Source organism: Pongo abelii, chromosome 5 (assembly GCF_028885655.2).
Source record: "Pongo abelii isolate AG06213 chromosome 5, NHGRI_mPonAbe1-v2.0_pri, whole genome shotgun sequence".
Classification (NCBI taxonomy): Eukaryota; Metazoa; Chordata; class Mammalia; order Primates; family Hominidae; genus Pongo; species Pongo abelii.
The window spans coordinates 106,345,369-106,370,581 of record NC_071990.2 but is presented as its reverse complement, the minus strand read 5'-3'; the positions used below and the strand labels follow the sequence as shown (position 1 = coordinate 106,370,581).

Sequence of the window (25,213 nt, the reverse complement as noted above, 5' to 3'; positions counted from 1 at the left end):
GGACAACTAGCAGTCTGCCACACAAGGCAAAAAAAGGCCTTCGGCAAGATATTTTTGGTGTAGACCCTGAGATCAGGGCACCCAAATGCCACCTGGTGGCCAGGTACCTAAATCTCAGGATCAGGGTTGGAAAAATGAAGGCTCCTAAAAAATAGAATTTTCAGATATTATAATTGTTGACAGCAGAAATCACATACTACAAAGACAGAAGCACCTGTTAAGGAGGCACTCCTCCCATGGAGAAAGAAATTTAATACTGTTTCTAGAACATGAAGCGTGATGCAAGTGTATGGGAATATTTGGGCATTAGGATGGACTCTGAGGGATTGCCTGGCACGGTGAGGAAGCTGTGTAAGCTAGTGTCCAGATGGCTCTCCAGGTGTTTGATTCTCTGCTAAGTCAGTGTCTTGCCTGGGGTGACCAACTCCCAACTGCCCACCTACATGGTCCCTGAGCAGGATGTGGACACAGTCCATCCTTGGGCTAGCTGTTTGGAATGGAAGCATGGCACGAACCCACCTACAGAAAGGTAGTCGGGTCCCTAATTTCATAGCTGCCTCCTTTGCTTTTTCCTAGGTGGTATGTTTTTCCACTAATATGATTCTGGCCTCAGGACAAGTTATATGCCTTCCAATTGCATGTACATTAGAGTTCATCTAATGGAGCCCTCTTATTTTACAGACGAGGAAACTAAAATTCAATCAGTGTAAGTGTATTAACAGAGGTTACACTGTTAACAATTGACAGAGCCAAGACTAGAACTTAGAACTCCAGATCTGTGCTAATCCTGCACATTTTGTTATCAAGATAAGTTATTCTCTCTGTAGCTCAGGATTTTTGTTTTCACCTCTTAAATAAACATATTAGCCAGGCACAGTGCCTTATACCTGGAATCCCAGCACTTTGAGAGGCTGGTGCAGGGAGATCACTTGAGATCAAAAGTCCAAGACCAGCCTGGGTAACATAGCAAGACTCCATTTCTACAAAAAAAATATATATATATATATTTTTTAATTAGCCAGGCACGGTAGTATACAACTGTAGTACTAGCCACTCGGGAGGCTGAGGCAGGATGATCATTTGAGCCCAGGAGTTTGAGGTTACAGTGAGCTATGATTGTGCCACTGCACTCCAGCGAGACCCTATCTCTAAAAAAAAAAAAAAAAATTAGACTAAATGGCCTCTAAATCCCTAAGCTTTCTTACCTCTAAAAAGTATAGTTTCTACACCATGTATCTTGTGATTACTTTGTAGATCCTTATAGAACCTATTAGATAACAATACTCAGTGTAAAAGGGAAGATAATAAGGGACCACAAATTTATATTTTTATTATTTGTAAATATGATTTATTTAATGACTTGTTTTATAAATAATTTTTTAAAATAAATATTTTATAATGAATGTTAATGTTCACTTCTAGTCTCCTTGTTACATATTAATGGAGATTGTACTGCCTTTTCCATTAGTTTATTTATGTCATACAGGCATACCTAGTTTTATTTTGCTTTATTGTATTGTACTTTGCAGATTCCTCATTTTTTAAAAACTGAAGGTTTGAAGCAACCTTGTGTTGAACAAGTCTGTTACCACCATTTTCCCAACAGCATGCGCTCAGTTCATGTCTGTCACATTTTGATAATTCTCACAATGTTTCAAGCTTTTTCATTATTACATCACAGTGAGCTTTGATGTGACGATTGTCATTGTTTTGGGGCATCACAAATGCGCTCATAGAAGGTGGTGAACTTAATTGAAAAATGCTGTGTGTGTTCTGACTGCACCATCCGTCAGCTGTACCCTCATCTCTCTCCTTCTCGTCAGACCTCCCTATTCCCTGAGACATAACAATGTTAAAATTAGGCCAAATAATAACCCTACAGTGGCCTCCAAATGTTCAAATGCAAGGAAAACACGCACATCTCTCACTTTAAATCAAAAGCTAGAAATTATTATGCTTGGTGAGGAAGATATGTCAAAAGCCAAAATAGGCCAAAAGCTATAGGTGCTTCTTGCACCAAACAGTTAGCCAACATGTGAATGCAAAGGAAAAGTTCTTGAAAGAAATAAAAAGTGCTATGCCAGTGAACACATGAATGGTAAGAAAGCAAAACAGCCTTATCACTGACATGGAGAAAGTTTGAGTGGTCTGGATAGAAGATGAAACCAGCTGCAAACTTCCCTTAAGCCAATGCCTAATCCTTAGCAAAGCCCTAACTTTCTTCAGTTCTGTGAAGACTAAAAGACATGAGAAAGCTGCAGAACATTAGGGAGCTAGCAGAGGTTGGTTCATGACGTTTAAGGAAAGAAGCCATCTGCATAACATAAAAGTTCAAGGTGAAGCAGCAAGTGCTGATGTAGAAGCTGCAGCAAGTTATCCTGAAGATCTAGCTAAAATAATTGATGAAGGTGGCTGCACTAAAACATTGTCAATATAGGCAGAACAGCCTTCTGTTGGAAGAAGATGCCATCTAGGACTTTCATAGCTAAAGAGAAGTCTGCCTGGCTTCAAAGTTCCAGAGTTTCAAAGGACGGGTTGATTCTATTAGGGGCTAATGCAGCTGGTGATTTTAAGTTGAAGTTAGTGCACATTTACCATTCTTAAAATCCTAGGGCCCTTAAGAATAGTGCTAAATTAGCTGGGCACAGTGACTCATGCCTGTCATCCCAATGCTTTAGGAGACCAAGGCAGTAGGAACTCTCGGGCCAGGAGCTCAAGATGAGCCTGGCAATGTGGTGTGATCCCATACAAAATTTATCTACAAAAAATTTAAAAATTAGCCAGGCATGGTGGCATGTGCCTGTAGTCCTAGCTTCTCAAGAGGCTGAGACAGGAGGATCACTTGAGCTCAGGGATTCAAGGCTGCAGTGAGCCATGATTGCACCACTGCACTCCAGCCTGGGTGACAGAGCAAGACTTTGTCTCTTAAACAGAAACGAAAAAAACAAACAAAAAAAGAATTGTGCTAAATTCACTCTGCCTGTGCTCTAGAAATGGCCTGGATGACAGCACATCTGTTTACAGTGGTTTACTGAATCTGTTAAGTGTACTGTTGAGACCTACTGCTTAGAACAATTCCTTTCCAAATATTACTGCTCATTGACAATGCACCTAGTCACCCAAGAGCTCTGATGGAGCTGTACAAAGAGATTAATGTTGTGTTTATGCCTGCTAACACAATATCCATTCTGCAGCCCATGGATGAAGGAGTAATTTTGACTACATTTGTAAGGCAACTACAGCCTTACAAATGGATGGATCTGGGCAGAGTAAATTGAAACCCTTCTGGAAAGGATTCGCCATTCTAGATGCCATGAGGAACATTTATGATTCATGGGAGGAGGTCAAAATATCAGCATTAACACGAATTTGGAAGAAGTTGATTCCACCCTTCAGGAATGACTTTGAGGGATTCAGGACCTCAATGGGGGAAGTCACTGCAGATGTGGAAATAGCAAGAGATCTAGAATTAGAAGTAGAGTCTGAAGATGTGATTGAATTGCTGCAATCTAATGACCAAATTTGAATGGACGAGGAGTTGCCTTCTTGTGAATGAGCAAAGAAACTGGTTTCTTGAGATGGAATCTATTCCTGCTGGAGATGCTGTGAACATTGTTGAAATGACAACAAAGAATTTAGAATATTCCATAAACTTTGTTGATAAATCAGTGGCAGGGCTTGAGAGGCTTGACACCAGTTTTGAAAGAAATTCTACTGTGGGCAAAATGCTATCAAACAGCATTGCATGTTACAGAAGTCTTTCATGAAAGGAAGAGTCAACCAGTGGGCAAACTTCATTGTTGTTTTAAGAAATTGCCACAGCAACCCCATCCTTCAGCAACCACCATCCCAATCGTCAGCAGTCATCAACATTGAGGCAAGATGCCCCTCCACCAGAAAAAAGATTACAACTCACTGAAGACCCAGATAATCGTTAGCAGTTTATAGCAATAAAGTGTTTTTAAATTTAGGTAGGTACTTTTTTTTAAGACATAATGCTATTGCTTTGTACACTAGTGTAAACAGCTTTTATATGTACTGGGAAACCAGAAGTGGGTGTGACTTTCTTCTTTTTTGATACTTGCTCTATTATAGTGGCCTGGACCTGAGCTACAGTATTTATGAGGTGTGCCTGTATAGATACACACTTAGATTTTTATTTAAGTCTTAATGTTGGTCACCATGTGGCAGCTTGAACCCCCACTTGAAATAAATTCAGAAATAAAATAAAACTTTATTTACTCTTTTGCTTTTGTCATCTTATCTCTGGTTGACTTCTCTCAGGATCGTATTCAGGGATTGGCATTCATGCCAACACTGGCACCAGCCACCTTCTAACTCAAATTTAGAAGAATATTCACAGATCTGTTTTGGAAACTGTAGCCCACGACCTCTGCCCCTTGTGCAGTGAGTCTGGATGGCCACTTCTGTACTCAAAGCATTTTCTACCTGCATGGTTACATCTGTCCCGGTGTCTGTCACCCTATTTCTGCCTCCCTAATAGGTGATGGTAGACAATAGGATTAGCAGGCCATCTAGAAACACAAGTGTGATCATTGTTTAGATTTGCTCTGCCTAGAGAAGGCTTGGCAGAAAAGAGTTGGGGGTAATCTTTTCCTGCTTTTCTTTTTTTTTTCTTTTTATTATTATACTTTAGGTTTTATGGTACATGTGCGCAATGTGCAGGTTAGTTACATATGTATACATGTGCCATGCTGGTGCGCTGCACCCACTAACTCGTCATCTAGCATTAGGTATATCTCCCAATGCTATCCCTCCCCCCTCCCCCCACCCCACAACAGTCCCCAGAGTGTGATGTTCCCCTTCCTGTGTCCATGTGTTCTTTTACACTGTTGGTGGGACTGTAAACTAGTTCAACCATTGTGGAAGTCAGTGTGGCAATTCCTCAGGGATCTAGAACTAGAAATACCATTTGACTCAGCCATCCCATTACTGGGTATATACCCAAAGGACTATAAATCATGCTGCTATAAAGACACATGCACACGTATGTTTATTGTGGCATTATTCACAATAGCAAAGACTTGGAACCAACCCAGATGTCCAACAATGACAGACTGGATTAAGAAAATGTGGCACATATACACCATGGAATACTATGCAGCCATTAAAAATGATGAGTTCATGTCCTTTGTAGGGACATGGATGAAATTGGAAATCATCATTCTTAGTAAACTATCACAAGAACAAAGAACCAAACACCGCATATTCTCACTCATAGGTGGGAATTGAACAATTCCTGCTTTTCTTAAACCCCCGGGGCAACATTTTAGTTTGCCAGCAACTCAACTATTTTTGGCTTTCTGCCGTACTGTTTTAGAACAAAAGGAGAGGAGAGACAATAGAAGCTTCGTGTGGGCTGTCCACCTGCTACACAGATTTCTTCCCTCCCCTCCCCTCCACTTGCTTTGCCTGGAGTTACACTGATGGTCGATGGGTGATGGGTGAGTAAAAATAGACCCAGTGCTGGGGATATTCCATTATCTCCCTGAAGGAAAAACCATTACTGGCATTACTGTCATTGGTCAGTGAAGGAGAGAGGAAAAAATTTCCATCTCCACAAGTGTAGTCTTTTGATTTGGATTAAGTGTACCTTGACCTGGTTTTAGGGAGGTAGACTGGATTATTCTCTTTTCACCCTCTGCGCTGACTCAATGTAAGATATAGAGAGAAATGTTGTCATAGTTATAAAAATGGTAGTAAAATATTGTGAAGTGGAAGGCATTGTGAGGGTACCTCGTAGAAACACATGCAAGTTCCTTGTCATTGTCTGTGTTGGGTACATGTTCCTCCACACAACTTTCGATGCCCTTCTTCATCCAGCCGTGCCCCAGTGCCGCCCCATAGCCCCGGACCACCATACTCAGACTCACCTCTGCCTTGTTTCTCCATGACCCATCCTGGTTCTGCTCATTTTTCTTTACTATTTTCTGAAATTCCACACATCTTTCAATATTCATCCAAATGTCAACTGTCCTGTAGAAGCTTGTCTTCTTGGTCCTACCCCTGGGAGCTTGGTGTAAAGCAGAAGACGGGGAAAGAGGACATTCAGCTGCTAGTTGAAAATACAGCATGGATGTGTGCCCATGTTCTTCGTACATAAACTCATTGCTTCAAAGTTGAATTGCCCTGAGAAGTGGTGCTGGCTTCTCTGATCAGGCTGTCACAACTAAACAGTTGAGTACTCTGAGGTAGTTAATTCTGGGTCTTCATGTAGAAATTGATATAAAACACTGTGGCTTTGTTAAGACACTAGAGAAAGCTTCATCATTTATGTTGGTTCATGTCTCAAAAGAAAAATTTAAATCATCTTCTCAGGCTGAATTGACAAATGCAGCCCATTTTAATTCTGTCTTTAAGAGCATCTACCAGTTAGTTCTGAATCAAGTAATAGATGACTCTTTGTTTCCTCCTAGCCTCTATGTGTGTACGTTTGTATACATATGCCTGTATAGAAGTAGCCATAAACATTAACATATGCATACAAGCATGTCTTTAAACAGCATGCTTTTTTGATCTCAGTTCAGGTAGAGGGTGATTGTGAAGTTGGATTTCAAATAGAAAATCATTTAGCCTGCAAGTAAAAAATCATTATATATGTGCTACTTCCATCTGGAGCCTCAAGTTTTCTGTTTTGCCTAGGATATATCTAATTCAACTCCAGAATTTAATATGTATATAGCTAATTTAAGTATTTGGAAGAGACTTAGAAAGAGTATAATCTGAACTGTGGATGGCATGTTGTTTAAGAATCTGCAGATATGATTGTGTTTGGAAATGCTTTGACACCATTGTTCAGAATCCTTAGAAATAAGAGCAACGAAGGAGTGTTCTGGGATTCCTAAAGCTCGCCTGTTTGGATTTACAATTCATTTATGTCTATGTATGGCTGCCTTTCCTTGCCTTCATCAGAAATTGTCTGTCAGCATTGATGGGTGGAGGTGGGATGGGGAAGAACCCCTTTCATTCATCCCATCAGTTTGTTTTTATTAAGAATTTGCCATGTGCCAAGCATTGTGCTAAACACTGAGAATGTAGCAGCGATGTGAAGGGAGGTTGTCTTTGCCCTTATGAGAAATACAGGCAAAAACAAGTGAACAGAAAATAAATGTCAGCATTACAAGTTGGGAGAAGAGCTGTGCATGAAATAAACAAAGACTGCAGCCGAGAATGGCAGAGGGCCCTGTGCAGTTGGAGTGGTCACAGGAAGCTCCCCTGAGTTTTCACTTGAAACCTAAAGGCTTAGAGGGAACTAACCAAGTGAAAATGGGGGACAGGTGGCCCAGAATGTTAAAGCAAAGGCCCTGAGAACAAAGCACTTGGTCTCAGAGAGGACCTAAGAGAAACCCAGCGAGTAAGGGGGGAATGGATGAAGGGCAGGGGGAAGGCAGAGAGCCTCATGGCCGTGTTAGGGAATGTCAGATTCATTCCAAGTGTGATGGGAGTCACTGCAGAGTTTTATACTGGAGAGAGACATGGTTTTGATGTAAGAAAATCATTTTCCGTTTTGTGAAAAACAGATTAGAGGGGGTGATAAGGAAGCAGAGAGAGCAGATGGACATTGGTAGCAGTAGACCAGATAAGAGATAAGGTGGCCCAGGCTAGAGTGGGGACTGTGGACAAGGCGGGCTGGTGAGTTTGGAATATACCTGGAAGGTAGAATTGCGAAGACACACTAAGGGATTGCATGTTGGAAGGCTGAGAAAAAAGGATGCATGAGGAATGACTGAGATTTTGAATCTGAGAAACTGGTACCATTTATCAGTGAGTTGTCAGTGGGTTGTGTAGGATGATTAGGAGGATAAATATTTTGGACGTGTTAAGTTTTTGGTGCATGTTAAATATCATCCAAGTGGCAGCGTCAAATAGAGAGTTAGATATTTGAGTCTCATGCTCAAAGGAGAGATCTGAGTTAGAGTTTTAAGTGGGAATCTTCAGCATAAATATGTTACTTAAATCCAGGGACAAGGGCAAAGTCACATGCAGAGCATATAAAGAGTGGAGAAGGCTCAGGACTATGCCTGGGGCAGCCCCACATCTAGGGGGGTCAGTTGAAGGAGGAAGAGCCAGCAAAGGAGCCTGAGAAGAAGCAGCCAGGGAGGTGAGAGCTGAACCAACAGAGACCTCACCAGGCAGAGCAGGAAGTCCACGAAAAGGGATTAAAAGGAGGGAGTGGCAGGCAACACCCAGTGCTGATGGTTGGGCAAATGAGGAAGGAAGAGGAGTTACTGGATTTGACAAGGTGGATTATTGGTGATATTGATAAGAGCACTTTCAGTGAGTAGTAGGGCTGACGAGGGCTGAACAGGGTGTATCAGGAAACACAAGAGAGGAGGAGATAGACTCTCTTATCACTGGTTTCTTTATGGATGGGTGTGATTGAAGATGGGGAGAATTAGCTATGCTTTTACACATTTTTGTATTGCACTTTTGCTAGTTAAAATAATCTTGTATTAATGGTATGATGTGAAAAGCTTATATTAAAAATATTTAAATTTTTTAAGAAAAATACAATCCCTGGTATGTTAATCGCACATCTCTGACTTTTAACAGCTGTGGTTTACATCTTCTTCCCACTCTCTCTCTTCTTCCGATTACTTTCCAAATTTGATGTTTTCTTCCTGTACAATAACTTGTACAGCTGTGCTAAGAAAACCTATAAAAAAATCAATCTTAATTACATAAAACTTTGCCAACAAGGCTTTCCATAGCTTTTGTGTCATGAAGTTCAGGACCAGGGAGAAGGTAGGAGAGGGGAAGAAAATGGGCCCCAGACAATGAAAAGTTGCATGGGGCATATGAGTTCAATGGCATGTTAAGTGAGAGAAACTAGATTGCCTTGGTGCATTGATGGATTGGTTCTGGAGGGAGAGAATCACTCAGAAACAAGTTCCTTGAGAAGGGGAAGAGAGCCACAGCCGTAAGAGGAAGGATTGGCCTTCACAGGAGAAGGAGCATTTTCTCCATTCTGTCAGGAGGGAATGAGTGTGCAAGAGTGCCTGGGGGCGTCAGTGCAGGGAATCCAAGCACCAGCTCCTTGCTCTCCTTCTGTGAGACCTCTCGGGCCCTGAATTCTCCATCTGCTTACTTATTTTATCTTGAGTTTCAGATGAAAAATAAAAAAATTTTAAGAAAAGGTAGTTTTCCAGCCTGGCCAACATGGCAAAACCCCGTCTCTACTAAAAATACAAAAATTAGCCAGGTGTGGTGGCACACGCCTGTAGTCCCAGCTACTCGGGAGGCTAAGACAGGAGAATTGCTTGAACCCGGGTGGCAGAGTTTGCGGTGAGTCGAGATCACGTAAACACATTACACCCACAATATTGAGAGTTTGTGTTGGTGTCAGTTTGGGGAATGATTTCTATCATTCTTGATGCATTAGTGGGCTGACATCCTGGCTGGGGTCAGTGTTAGCAGGGAGGGCAGTCAGTTCTGAGATCAAAACTAAAACAGTAGGGGCTCTTTGCCATTTTTTCATAGGATAAAGTGGCTTCTTAATAAATAGCCTAGCCCTCATGGTCATGTTTGTCTGCCAGTTTGACCAGCCTTGAGCAATGCCCATGAGACCCCACCAGCCTGGCCCCTGCCCTCTCCTTCACTCATCTCCTGCCACTCTCCCTCATCCCCCTGCTGCAGCCACTCTGGCCTCCTTGCTTTGCTTGGCATACGTGCATGTACTCACCCACTCCACCCATCCCCTCTCCCTGGACTGCCCCTACTCCTTGCCCTCCATGCTCTGTACTATACAGAGTCACTTACTCTGCATGGATCAGAGACTCCTTCCCTCTCTATCCTGTGTACTATAGCAGCCCTTCCCCACTCACTTACCCATATCTCCATTGCACTCATCACCAGCTGACATTAGATTTTCATTCATGTGTTTGTCTGTCTCCCCTTTAGAATGTGGTTTTCGCCACTGCTGTGTCCCCAGAGTCCAGAACACAGAGTAGATATGTTTAAGTACTTGACGATTGAAAGTGGTTGTGATAGATGGAGTCTGAAATGATCTAGTTGCTGCCAGAAACCTATAAAAGTGAAACATTCCTTTTTTTTTTTTTTAATATTTCTATGTTGGACCATCTTCCTCTCCTCTGGTAGGGTAATTTGTCCACTAGAAATGGACAGATATTGCCAGAAAAATGAATGTTTTACTATGAGTTGTACTTCTGTGAAATTTTTTGTGTGATCTAGCCTTTAAGAGTTATTTTAGGCCATAGTTTATAACCAAAACAGAAAATTACACTATGCCTCCCTTACAGAGCATCAAAGTAAATTTTTCTATTTTCCTAGCATGCTTTTATTGTACTGGAGCCCTCCAACTCTAGGTTGTTGCATGTGTACAAATGTTTGGAAATCTTTTAGACAAGTTGACCAGTAAAAAAACAATTCTACTGACATGTAAATTCAGTTGACCCATTCAGTATTGTGTTTTATGAGAATCTAGGATCATTACTATGTATTTTTTTTTTCAGCCTCTGGACGGTCAAATCTTCATTCTTTTAGTGGCTTTTGGCTTTTTTTTAACATCATCTTTTTAAAAAATAGCTTCTTTCATGCATTCAATTTCCTTTTCCTTCTTCACTTCTCAGTATTTATATTGGTTTATGTGCATGTTTTCTTCATTGTGTTTCTTGTAATGTCTTGACTGCTGCATTAGTCTAAGTGAGGCCCCAGAAGTCACCGTGCCCCATAAAGAAACCAAAGGATGCTAAAGACGGTGATGGTTGTACTGACTAATCCTAATTTAAATAAAAAGGAATTTTCAAGTGAGAAATCACAGTAAGTGTCTAAGAATGACTGAGTGTGGCCAGGCGCAGTGGCTCACACCTGTAATCTCATCACTTTGGGAGGCTGAGGCGGGCAGATCACCTGAGATCAGGAGTTCAAGACCAGCCTGGTCAACATGGAAAAACTCTGTCTCTACTAAGAATACAAAAATTAGCCAGGCGTGGTGGCGGGTGCCTGTAATCCCAGCTACTCAGGAGACTGAGGCAGGAGAATTGCTTGAACCCAGGAGGTGGAGGTTGCAGTAAGCTGAGATCCTGCCACTGCACCCCAGCCTGGGCAATAGAGCAAGACTCCATCTCAAAAGAAAAGAATGACTGGGTGAAAACATTGCTTAAGCAAATAAAAATAATGATTTCACAGATATTTATTAAGCACTATGCACTGCTGGTGTGCTTAGTAAATATCTGAAATAATTATTTTTGGGAATATAAGGCAGGATAGAGTTTACTAGGGAAAATGGAGACGCAATCAAGCATTTCCAGCAATTCAGTGGAGGGAAAACCATATTAATAAGCTGCTCACATGTTCTGTGGGAACCTGGAGAAGGAGAAGCATCTAAGGCTCCTCATGGAAACAAGGCCTCCTGGAAAGGAGCTTTGGGCAGACTGAAAGAGCACAAGAAACAAATAATGAAGAAAACAAATCATACATACAAATTCATACAAATACTGAGGAGTGAAGAAGGGGAAGGAAGCTGAATGCAAGAAACAAGCTACTTTTAAAAACATGATATTAGAAAAGCCAAAGCCACTAAAATGATGAAACTGTAAGCATCCAGAGTCTGAAGAAAATAAATCCAAAGTAATGATCCCAGAGTCTCATAAAACACAAGAAGGACTAGGTCAGCTGAATTTACAGGTTAGTAGAATTGCTTTTTTATTGGTCAGCTTGTCTGAAAGCTTTCCAAACATTTGTAAGCATGCAGCAACCTAGAGTTAGAAGGCACCAATCCAGTGGAAATGAATAGCTTGTACGAAAGCAAAAGGTGGCCTCACAGTGCTGCAGATAAGCAAGTAGCCTGGTTGGATCCCCATAGCACGTGAGCCTGGAAAGGTAGACAGATCCAGACCCTTAAGGGCTTGTGTAGGATTCGTATCAGGCCATCTACCTACCAGGTGCTTAGAGAATTAGAGTCAGTTTCCAGGGAAAGTTGTGAAGGGGGTGGTGGTGGTGGTGGTAGAGGAGCCCATGGGCACAGCTGAAAATGCAACAGTGGGTATGGTGGGAGAAGAGGACCACAGTCTCACATTTCAGGGACACAGGAGGAAGAAGAGCCACAAAAGCGGGCATCACAGAAGCCAGAGGAGAAGAGTTTCAAGGAGGATGGTGTGGTATTGCAGAGAAGTCACAGGGGATATAGACTGGGCAGTGCTGGGATTGGCTGTGAGCATTTGACTATGAGAGGAGCCAGTCAATGTCAGGTAGCGGTGGATTGACCATGTGAGGGGTCAGGAAGCCTAACTGCTTCTCATGAATGAAGGGTTTCCTTACAGCCCAGGACATGTGTGCTAATTACCAGGTAGTAGAAATATTACTGGAAATGCGCTAAATGAAAGTTCTTGCACTCCACATACAGACTTTGTTGCCAGCCTTTCTGTATGCACCCCAGTGCTTCATAATCATCAGTATTCCCCATCCACCATCCTGAATGCCATCTATCATCAGTAAAGTATACCATGTTCTTTTCTAGATCTTTCGTGAACATGATTCAGTTAGTCATCTTCAGCTTTCATTTTCTTGATTACTGGTGATAATAAAAAGGTATATATACGGCTGGGCAAGGTGGCTCACGCCTGTAATCCCAGCACATTGGGAGGCTGAAGCAGGAGGATCACTTGAGCCCAGGAGTTTGAGGCTAGCCTGGGACACATAGGTGAGACCTCATCTCTACAAAAAATTTTAAAATTAGCCAGGCCTGGTGGCACATACCTGTAGTCTCAGCTACCCAGGAAACGGAGGCACAAGGTTCCCTTGAGTCCAGGAGTTTGAGGCTGCAAATGAGCTATGATTGTACCACTGTACTCCAGCCTGGGTGACAGAGTCAGAACCTGTCCCAAAAAAAAAAGTAAGAAAAGGATATGTCTATAAGATTAAAAGTATATTTCTGTGTTTAGAAACAAAGGAATATGCAAAAATCTGTCTATGATAATAACGCTGGGGCTAGAGTGGTGGGACACATGTCTGGGCCATCAAAAAAGATATAAATAATTTGACTGATAAGATTTCTGCTACTGTTATTCCACTTCACAAATATAAAACATTTGACACAGCCAAGTTCAGAATATAAATCAAAAAGAATTTGTTCTTCTACCTTCACAGCAGGATTTCTGAACTTTGTGATTTGCCTTCATGTCCCCCCTGCCCTGTTTTTCCCCACCCCACTAGTGAGTTACTTCCCAGTAGCTATTTGTGATGCCGCCTCTACGCCTCTAGTTCAGTCTCTTCTAATTGACCACCTCTTTGCAAAACAAAAAAATGGTATTGAACAGTTATGCCAGCTTCCTGATTCTAGGACTTCTGTTGATGCTGTCCTCAATTCGGGGCCACACTCAGCTTCATACAGTCCCATTTAATCCCCCACACTGCCATGAACTGCTTGGTTGCATAAACACTGCTCTGCTTTTTCCCCACTAACATCTGCCTCTCTTTAATAGTTCACCCTTTTAAGGGGTGAATAGTTACCAGCCACAAATTTTTAAGGCTGCACAGTTCTCTTCTGTTCTATTAATGAACATTCTGACCAGAGTTTGTCTTTTCAGCATTTTGGTTATTAATTTTATTTTTCTACTTAACACAATAAAACAAGTAAGTGGTCTGCTGTAGTTGTGAGTTAATGAGGATTTGAAATGGATTTCACATATCCTTGTTGGGTTTTCATTATGCAGGTGCAATCTCATGCAGCAAATTACCATAACTAAACAGTTTAAGAACCCATAAAGCTCCTTTGCCCTGGAATTGCCAAATTAATAGATTAACAGCTACGCATAAGGAAAATGTCAGGTGTTAAATATTTTTCATTAGTAATAAGTTGGAAATTTGTGACCTCAAAAAGCTTATGTAATCTCTTAAGTGCCTCAACCAGAGTTAATTTTATCTTATTATTTTTAAACTTACAAGGATTTTCAGGCAAGACTCTAGGCTGCTCTGTTTGTATAAATTTTTTTTAATGAAACACCATTCAAACTACCTTTTCTGATATTATTTAATTGAAATATAGGGTCCAGTTTGGGCATTAATTTATGTATTAATGTAGCATGTTTTCTAAGCACCTACTGTCTTCTGGGTACCTTGCTGGATACAGAGGCAAATAGATATACAGGCCTAGAACGGGGACACATGGGAGCACAATACAGTGCCATGGAGAGTTCAGGAGAGCCCCCAGAGGACGGGGAGGGGATTGGCTGATTTCCTTTTTACAGTGGCTAAGAGCATACAGTATGGAGCCAGAAAGCTTGGGTTCAAATTCTGACTCCATAATTTACGAGATGTATGACTTGGGTTCCTTACTTAACAATTTATCTGGGTCAGAATGACCCCAGCTGAAAAGTGGGGGTATTCATAGTACATCCCACAGGGGATTGGTTCCAGGACACCCTGTGGATACCGAAATCTGAGGATGTTCAAGTTTGTTATATAAAATGGCACGGCATTTGCATACAGCCTATGGTTGTCCTCCCACACACTTTAAATTATCTCTAGACTGTGTATAATAATACCTAATACAATGTAAACACTATGTAAATAGTTGTTATACTATCCTGTTCTTTAAATTTTTAATTGTATTATTATTTTTTGTTGGGTTTAAAAAAAATTTTTCAATCCACAATTGGTTGAATCTGCAGATGTGAATCCCATGGATATAGAGAGCCAACTGTATAGACCTCATATTTGGATTAAAATGAGAGAGAATATTTTTAAAGCCCTTAGACTAGTGCTTGCTTGATACATGGTAAGAACTAAATAAGTGTTTTAAACAAGTCAAGTAAAATAAATAATGTGAATTTTGACCAAAGTATGAACTAAAGAAAACTCTGTTGTGAAAAATATAGAAACTAACTGGCAGGTATTTTAACATTTGTTTTTAAATGTATGGAAACTTTAGTTGATAATTAGCTTGCAAGGTTCTGTCACTAGGTTCTGTCTCCAGAACCTTGGCTAACTTTTGTTTCTTTTGGTTTTGGTTATTTTAACGTTTTCAGGTAAGGAATAACTTTCTAACAGAGAGGCTCCAAAATGCAATGAATGGCCATTTGTGCTGTTAAAAGTTTCTTTCTTGTTACTAGAAATATTTAAGCAAAGGATGAACCTGCCTGAGATGTAGCTTTGTGGGTGTCTGCATTGGATAGGGGAGGGAGGAGGAGGTCAAACAAGTGAACTTCTAAGAGCCAATAGATTTTTTTTTTCAGTCATGATTTGATCTAGAAAGGCATGTGACATTGGGATTGGGGCTCTGGAGGTGTGAAACAGCAATATCACTAGAGACGCTGGTTGTAGTTGGGAAGAACTGAGAGAAGTTGAAGGCAGAGAGTGGAGAGCTTTAATTGCTGGTCTAAAACGTGGACTTTGGCTGGGCTTGGTGGTTCACACCAGCACTTCGGGAGGCCCAGGCAGGAGGATTGCTTGAGGCTAGCAGATTGAGACCATCCTGGGCAACGTAATGAGACCCATGTCTCTACAAAAAATAAAAAATTAGCTGCATGTGGTGGTGCATGCCTGAAGTCCTAGCTACTCAGGAGGCTGAGCCAGGAGGATGAGGATTGCTTTACATACATACATACATACATACATACATACATACACATACATTCATTCATGGACTTCATTTTGTAGAGAATGGAGAGGCATTGCCTGTTTTGAATAGTAGAGTGACTTAGATTAAAAGGGAGGTTTTACATGGGTTAATCTGGTAACAGGTGCTCAGATTAGAAGCAGGAGTCCTGGAAGCCAAGGCCCCTGTGCAGGCAGGCAGGGATAAGATGGTGTGGGAGAGGTAGCTACAATGACTTTGAGCTCCGGACCTGAGGCAAGCTGGTATAGGTATTTGAGGGTCAAAAAGAGAGTATTTAGCCCTCGGAACAGGCGGCGGGGGCGGCCTGTGCAGCAATGACTAAGATCAAGTCTCGGGACCTTCGCGGGAAGGAGAAAGAGGAGCTGCTCAAACAGCTGGACGACCTGAAGGTGGAGGTATCCCAGCTGTGCATCACCACTGACAGGCGGCCCGGTCTCCAAGCTCTCTAAGATCCGTGTCGTCCACAATTCCATTGCCCGTGTTCTCACCGTAATTAACCAGACTCACACAAAGAAAACCTCAGGAATTTCTACAAGGGCAAGAAGTACAAGCCCCTGGACCTGTGGCCTGAGAAAACAGCGCCTGCGCCACTGGCCCAGCAAGCACGAGGAGAACCTGAAGACCAAGAAGCAGCCGCTGAAGGAGCGGCTGAACTCGCTGCAGAAGTACACAGTGAAGGCCTGAACATCACATTGTCAATAAAAGAGAGCTGGCCGAAGAGAACAAAAGAAAAGTGTGTATTTAATATGCAATTCTATATTCATTCAACAAATATTTATTGAACGCAAACAATGCAGAACTCATAACCCTCTGATGATGGATTCATCGTGTGGTTCTCATGCAGGGGCAAAACACACAGCATATGCCTTCCATGTGCAGCATAAATCCCATTGCAGTGAGCCATGTTACAGGGCAGTTTCTGCCTGTACCAAAACAGAAGCTGCTTTCTCTGGGCCTCCGCGTGTAGCAGGGTTCCTTCACTTTTAATGAAAATGTCTGATTGTGTGTCTTCATTAACTACAGATAGATCAGACCAGTGGAACTGAAGATGGCTTTGATATTCTGCAATCAAGTCAGATTTATTCATCATAGCCCTGTGTGTCTTTCTACCTCAAAACACCAGGTTACCGCTAAAATCCAAATAAACTCATTAAAGTGCCATAGCACGAGATCCAGCTGTGCCTCCTTCGCTGCCCTTCTTTCCTTGTATTCAGAACTTCCACTTTCTATTTCGCTTTTGGCTTCACAGTTTGAGACTGGGAAAAGACGTATTATTCCAAAAAAACAGATGGCTGAGCCTTAGAGAGCTGGTGAATTTCTGCAGAGATGATCAGTATAGCACTTAGCACATTGTTGGTGCTCAAGAAATGTACTAAAAGTTAAAACAGATTTTAAATAGACTGACTTTGCTGTTATTGAGGTATCCTAAGGGAGCTTTTAAATCCCCAGTGTTACCAAAATGCCCAGGCATCCTTGGAAAAACTAACTAAAGCAGTCTGGAATAGACTTTCCTTCTATATTTTCTGCCCAAAGATGACTCTTAAACTCCTCTCCACTCCCCAAAAGTTAAATGCCTGGAACATAGACAAGATGACAACCTTCTAATGCCAGGCTAGCATTTTTCACCTTAGTACAGCACAGAAACATGTAGTGCCTCCCTCTAAGTCCTAGGAAGTTCTTCATATGCTCATGTTACAGGGTAACTGAAGCACGGAGGTTGCCCGCCTACTGTCCAGTTCTTTTGGTAATGGAATGTCTTGTTCCTCTGCGTGCTGCCTGTGGACTCAGAGCAGTTCTGCTCCTTGTCAGATTTACTTGGCACACATAGCACAGACCACACAAGTGGCCTCTGTCAACTCTGATAAAAAGGGGGAGCTCAACACCCTTTTATGAACATTCTCCTTTAAACCTGTCAGGCTCTAAAATTAGGCAGGAGTTGCTATCACCAGACATTCTTCTGTCTGAAGGGGCTGCCCTTTGCAGCCTACCTTCATCTTTCATAGATGAGCACATCTCATGACTGGCGATAATGGGAGTCCTGGCATTTGCCTCAGATAGCTCAGTATCTGAACTGGATCAAATGCGCTACTGAAGATTGTTTCCAGGAACCTAACTGATTGCACATTCGTGCGTCTTAACACAATTGATTTTACTACTAAATGTATGCATCTCAAGGAGAATAATAATTTCAAGAGAGACAGTTGATCTTTGCACAACTAAGGTCATTCATTTGAAGGAATAATAATGTTCCATTGATTTGTCATATTTACTTCTCTTTTTTCTTTAAAGGAAGATATTCTTTTTTTTTGAAATCAGATTTACATGTTAAGGCAGCTAGATATGTATTTAGTGATTGCCATCTTGTGCTAAAACACGCTTCCAGAGTTAAACTGCTTTATCATTGGTGATGCCTCTGGAAAGTTGTGCTTGACAAGAGATGGGATTTCTGAAACTTTAGACTTATGTAGTTTATATAAATGTACACCATTTCTTCAGTAGTTTTTTTTTTTTAACGTAAAGCATTCAGCTCAAGGATCTGTGAGTTCTTATCTGTTAAACAATTATTCTTAGAATATGGTTTTAAATGTGCAAAATCAGAAGCTGCTTTAAATTTAATTGATTACTTAAAAAGTTGGGATAGCTTTATGATTTGCTCAAGCATTTTTTTATTTGTGAAATGAATAGTGTCTGTTAAGCCTTAAAAAAATACTATTGAAATGGAATTTTTTTAGTAGAATGGCCATGGCAAGATATAGTGGGATTTTTATTGTTTTAATAATCTGTCTTCAAGATGGTAACACTAATGACTGTGTGGAGAAGGATCATCTTTCTGAGCTGACTCATTTTGCTAAAATAGTAACAGCAGCCACTCTTGTATCTGGAATATCGCTTTTGAAATGCTTGAACGAGTCTCTTTTTTAAGAAAATAACAAAAACAGTCTGGGCGCGGTGGCTCACACCTATAATCCCAGCACTTTGGGAGGTTGAGATGGGCAGATCACTGAAAGTCAAGAGATCGAGACCATCCTAGCCAACATGGTTTTCACCCTATCTCTACTAAAAATACCAAAGTTACCCAGGTGTGGTGGTGCACACCTGTATTCTCAGCTACTCAGGAGGCTGAGGCAGGAGAATCGCTTGAACCTAGGAGGCAGAGGCTGCAGTGAGCTGAGATCATGCCACTTCACTCCAGCCAGCCTGGGCAACAGAGTGAGATTCCATCTCAAAAAAAAAAAAAAAAAAAAAAAAGCAGAAAAGCAAATAAGGGATAGCATCTCTGGCAGAATGATATTTGTCCCCTGGATTCCCTAGAGATGGGTGGTCATTGTCTTGGGGAAGAAGAAATGAATGTGTTAAATCTATGCCAAAGGCTCTAACACTTTCAACATTTTGCATAATTGCACCCAATAAAGATATTTACAAGGAAGTAATAACTTGAAGTTAGTTACTTTGTGATATAGTAGGGAAAAAACACTGAAACAGGGACTTGGGAGACCTTGGTAGTAATTTCTCATAAGCTGGCAGTGTTGCCTTGGCGGGTATTTTTTTTAAAGACAGAGTCTGGCTCTGTTGCCCAGGCTGGAGTGTAATGATGCAATCTCGGCTCACTGCAACTTTTGCCTCCTGGGTTCAAGAGATTCTCGTGCCTCAGCCTCCTGAGTAGCTGAGACTACAGGTGTCCTCCACCATGCCTGGCTAAGTTTTGTATTTTTAGTAGAGATGGGGTTTTGCCATGATGGCCAGGCTGGTCTCGAACTACTGTCCTCAAGTGATCTGTCCGTCTTGGCCTCCCAAAGTTCTGGGATCGCAGGCATGAGCCACCGTACCCAACCCTTGGTGGGTATCTTTATCTTCTTGAATCTTATTTTGTCATTTGTAAAATAAGAGAGGACTGCTAGCTGGATGACAGCCTGGAGTGACAACCTTTCCCTATATCTGAAACATTTTAAAGTCCCAGAATTTACTATTATTATCTGATATCCTCAGGGCTGAGAAAGAACTGACACCAGCTTTTGTTTACCAGGTGGCACAGTCTTGTGGCTGCTCAGAAAATACCCTTCTCAGCCCTCTATCAAGAATCAGTGTGGGCTTCATGAAGGGTGTGGTTCCTTACAGCCTTAAGGTGCTTAATGTTATTGGTTTGGGATGTGGAATAATATTGTTATGCTGCTGTGCATCTCCACAATGAAGAATTTAAGTTTTTTTGGTTTTTTTGAAGGAGAATTTTAAGTACAGAAACTCAGCAGTATATATTTAACCCAGTTTAGTGGCAAGTTCTTTGACCTCTGTCTTTTGCCACTTGGCAATGCAAGCCTCAGATTTATGACCCCACACATTGCCTCCCCGGTGACAGTGATCTTAGCATACCCATTATTGTAACTGGTCCTGATAGCTTCCACCAGCTTAGCCAGAGCTCCTTTGTCTTCCCAGTTAACCTGTGTGCAGGCAACACTGGTGCAGGTCTCCCTGTGGACTAGATGTCCCAGTCTGGCCATTCCTTTGATGATGTAGTAGGGAATCCCCTCTCATGATACAGGGCAGATGGGAAGACAGCCTGCTGGAAAGGATCCATGTCATGCACAGTCACCACCAGTTGAGCCACCTTGTTCTCCCGCAAGGTGGCGACAGTGTTAACCCCTGCACCAAGGACAGGTTGTCTCCAATGGGGACCTCCCCTTTGCCAGCAGCCATCAGTTCTTCTCTTGCTCTGTCTCTGGTCAGTACCTGTGGGCCAGCCTAGGCGGCTGAGTGCTGTTTTGCTGCCCAAGTCCTGGACGAACTGGTTCCTCATGAAGGCACTTTCAGCCATGTTTAGAGGAGAGCCCTTTGTCACTGCAGCTGGATGTAGCAGGGCTGCTTGACAAAGCAGGTGAGGTCTCTTGGGGCCAGATGTCCTGCAAGTGCCAACATTCTTGGGTCTCTCTCAGGTGATTCATCACCTTGGCTGCCTGCTTCTTCACAACAGGGGCTGGGGCCACCGTCTCCAGCTGCCCAAGATGCCAACAGAGTCTAACGTTTAAAGAAGAAGAAAATGAAATTAAGGAAAGAAGCTTTCTTAATTTAGCATGTAACTTCGGCTCACTAATGCTTAAAACTAACTGTGGGTTTGAATCGCTGTCGTAATGTTTGGTTTTATTTTCTGTGTCCCTCATGAAGGCTTCATATCGATATACTCTAAGATAGTCCCGCTTATGAGATCTTACAGGTGCTTCCAAAGACAATCTATCTGTTCATTGTGGATTATTTGGTGGTGCTTGTAGTCTGTTAAGGTGAAAGGAGGTGCCAGGTCCAGGCTCCTTGTTGAACTGGATCTATTGTACAACTCATTTACTCTGCTGTTGACAAGAAGAGGGAAGACAGGGCTCTGTCTGCCTCACATGATGAGCTGTTAGCCCTGGAAGACAGACAGACTTTTCCTATTACTCAAGTGGGCATCTGTTAGATCCCATGTGAGCACTTTGTTTTCCTGTCCATTGAGGGTCTCATAAAAGCTTTGGCATCCCACTACAGAACTGTGTGCACAGTGGACACTCAGAAAGAATGGAGGTGTATTCTCAGCTCTCTCATTGGTTACAGTATGGGAAAAAGGAAAAGGAAGTAATTTTGTTTAACTTGAATCTGAATACTGTGGTAGCAATAAACTACCAAGTAAAGAAACAACACGTGCATTTAAGCTTCGGCAACTGTCTACTTATCAAGCACTAATGGCTCTTATATATATGTATAAATGACATTTTATATGTTACTAATAATAGTTTAAGGTTCTAATATTCCTACCACAACTCCACTGTAGCCAATGAGAAGAGTCAGGGAGACTGGTTGGTCATGATGCTAGTGAAGTAGAGAGCTCTGAGCTGGTTTGCCTGTATAAATGACAGAGAAGACACTTGCTTGTGAAACCAAATGACCAAATGGGTGCCTGGGTGTAGGGGGCCTTGGCACAAGATGATCCTGAGGGTTGAAAGTAGAGTGGCTGAGAAGAGAGTGTTGCTATTAGCCCAAGTAAGAGGCCCATGGAGGAGCGTGTACACAGGTGTATCTGGGCACGTTGATTTGGAGATGTGAAAAGGCCATCTGCCACATGAGATCATGAACCCCCATAGCCTAGGCAACTTGATGGGCTTCTTTACCAGCCCCTCACAGGCGACTTCCAAGAAACACATGCCTGGCTATGGGCCTGCAGATGTGGACATGGAGGTCCTTTGCATAGAGCAGATTGTTGGAGCTCTCTGAGATGGCAAAGAGGGAATTTGAAAAGAGAGAAGTGACAGCCAAGTACAGAAAATTGCAAAACAGAAGGAAGAGGAGGCAATAATGGATCAATTAGGAAGGTTGAAAAAGATTTCGAGGAATGAAAAAGAACCAGAGAAATACTCCACCCAGGAAGCCAAAGAAGCATTTGCCATGTAGAGATTGAAAGGGATGAGACCTGGAAAAGAACCATTCAAAAATGTCATTTCTGAACAATAAGAGAAAAGGAACAGATTCTCCAATAAATGGTGTATAATAGTTGGCCATTTGGGGAAAAGTAGTTAGATCCCAGACCATATGTAAACATAAAACATAAATGTAAAAAATCAAGATGAAATTATAGACAAATATTTTTGTAACTTGGAGTAGAGAATGTTTAATAAGAGAGGAAGCCAAAAGGGAAAAACAGATATTTGGGTACATAAATATTAACACCTTCTTGCACCTCAAGACACCACAGCTAAAGTTAAAAAAAAAAAAACTGTTGGTGTACTGGGACAAAATATAAACAAAGCATGATAGAAAAAAGGTTACTACCCTTCAATGTAAGATAAATTTCTATAATCAGAAAGGAGAAGTAACAGAATAAAAGAGCAGGTATACTTTGTTCTCCAAGGACAAAATATAACATGACTATGAAAATGTTTGCTAATAAAAAAAATACAGTAAGGAAATGGCAGTGTTTGCCTATTACACTGGTAAAAATTAAAATCCATTTTAACATCCACTGCTGATGAGGCATGGACACTTAGGCAAACATTGTCACTGGGCACCTCAGTTGTTAAGTCCTCTTTGGAGAATATTTGGTCCAAATTTATTGAATTTTTGAGTGCACATATACTTCGATTTAGCAGTCTTATGTCTAAGAATATATCATACATAAATCATACCATGAGAATACCAGATTTATCTAAAAGGGATTTATTCCATCATTACCAATCACAGAACATAAAGAATAGCCCAAATATCAATGAGAAAATGGTTAAATGTGTGTGCATCCGTAGAATGAAATATTAGGCAGCCATTTTTTAAATGAGATAAATCTGGGTGTTTTACTCTGAAAAGAATTCCATGATAAATTGCTAAGTGAAGAGGAGGGAGAATGAATCATAGCCCAATATTAGCCCGATCCCATTTATCACTATATAATAATAACTCCTATGTGTATTTGAACATGTAAATAGGTGTGTCTCTATGCACTCATGAAAATGTTGGGAAAGACATACACCAACAGGGTAGAGGCAGGGATGGAGAGGCAATAAGAGAGACAGAAACGTTCATTGATGACCTTTGAAAGAGCAGGGGTGGGGATGGGAATCAATGGGGTGGGAAAGTGGTGAGCTGTGAGTATGGGGTACTCGGGATTAATGATTAGGAAGATGGAGATGTAGCTTAAGAGGCAGACAGGGTGATACATAAGGTTTTGTTGGCTAGGATAGGAGAAATTTGGGTCTATCTATATGCCAAAGAAAGGGAAAAAATCCAAAAAACAAAAGCTGTAATAATTGAAAAAGCACAGTAGTAGTGGAGGCAGTAAGGAATGGAATCAAGACAGGGCGATCCTCCTTTCTCTGGGGTTGCAGAGGCTGAATGAAGTTAGCAGAAGCTTTACCAGGAGCTACAAGCAGATGGACCTTGTGAGGGATAGGCAAGGCCAGAGGCAGAGAGTAAGGATGCAAATGGTGGTGTCAGAAATAAAAAAAAAAAAAAAAGGAAAATATTGGAAACTACTCTGGAATTGATTTAGGTGGAAAAAGATGGAAGACATTGAGGAAGGAAAAGACATAAGACGTAAGTTCAGAGCCCAGCTGAGATCAAGTATTCATTTGTAATGAAGCAAGTTGCCATTTCCTGAGTGTCCAGCAGCCCGAGGGAGGAGAAGGAATCCAATGGGTTAGGGTCAGAATTAGAGGAGTTCCGGATTTAGTGACATTTAAAGAGCTGCCCAAGGGTCCCAAGCTGGGCAAGGAAAGCCCAAGCGATGCTGACAGCCTGAGAGAATATGAAGAACTGAATGTCTTCATAAGAGTTTTTTAAAAAAAATAAAAGCAGATATCCCAGGGGTAAGGAAATGACAAAAGTGGCAAAAGAGCAAGTTGGAGCCACAAGGTGGGTTGTCCTAGTTCCTTGCAGAAGAAATTCAGGCTCTAAGGGCCAAGGTATAACCAAGGTGATGGGTGAGTGTTGTGCTGTTAGTTTGTCTCAGGAGACTCTTAAGTCCCATGAGGGCAGGGATTATGCAGCTCGCCTTCTTTACATCTCCAGGGCTGAGTGCGGTCCCTGGCACATAATAGACACACAGCAAACATTGGAGGGAACCAGCGGCTAGGGTAGGGTGGAAACTAAGGTCTTGGTGTTGAGGCATTCAGGTATCTCTAAGGTGAGGATGCTGGACAGGTTTCACTGTTAAAGTCACTGAGGGAAATCACAGGAGACCCAGGTAAAGAGAAGTATAGAGACTTGTATTAAAATGATCAAGAATTTTGGGAAAACTTCTGGTTTTAGTTGATATTAATTGGTAAGGAAAGAGGAAGTGACAAAAGCAGATAGTCTGACCAGTGTTTTGAGCCCAGATCCACCTGCCACAGAATATGTAGGATATGTGTTAAATCTGCACGTTTGGGGGCTCTGCCCTAGACCTGTCGTATCAGAATCTCTGGGGATAAAGCCTGGAAAACTGTTTTTAACAGTTTCTTCACAGATACGTAGGCCCAGTCAGTAAGGCTCAAAAACCACTGGTGTAGACTCTGATGTGGAGCTTCTTGGCCAAGTGTGGGAGGCAAATGGAAGCAAGGAGTTTGTTAGCTTCTTCTCCTGACCCAGCAAATTCAGGGCAACGAGAAAGGAAACACTCCCAAAGCCTCTTAAAGAAAAGCTTTGAAAGAAGGAGCTTCTTTGTGCCCATTAAAATACAAAGGGGGAAAAACTGGCTTCAGGAGGAAACCAGTTTTGGTTAAATCAAACAAGTAGAAAGTACATGATGGAAAATGCCTAGGCTGTTTTGAATGGCTGTTTCGATAATCTCTTACATGGATTCCTTCCATAGTTATCAAAAGACTCAGATTATTTGCCCTTTTATTGAAGAGGGAGGTTTAGGTTTAGTCTCAATTACCATTCTATAAATGGAAATGGCAGAAAATACTGCTGTGTGTGCACGTGTCCATAGAGGAATTTGATAAAATATTTATACGTATGTATATTGTATGTACAGGCATACTTTATTTTACTGAGCTTCACAAATAATTGCATTTTTTTTTTTTTTTTTTTTTTACAAATTGAAGGTTTGTGGCAACCTTGAATCAAGCAAGTTTGTCAGTGCCATTTTTTCAACAACGTGCTTATTCATGTCTCTGTGTCACATTT

The 25,213-nt window shown here is 41.6% G+C and overlaps 1 protein-coding gene and 1 pseudogene across 1 annotated transcript in view; both read left to right on the top strand.

Annotated features, from left to right (window-relative positions):
- PREP (prolyl endopeptidase) overlaps window positions 1–25,213 on the top strand; it is a 121,714-nt gene that overhangs the window by 80,677 nt on the left and 15,824 nt on the right. The window lies entirely within an intron of this gene.
- Window positions 1,393–23,576, top strand: LOC129060015 (large ribosomal subunit protein uL29-like; annotated as a pseudogene).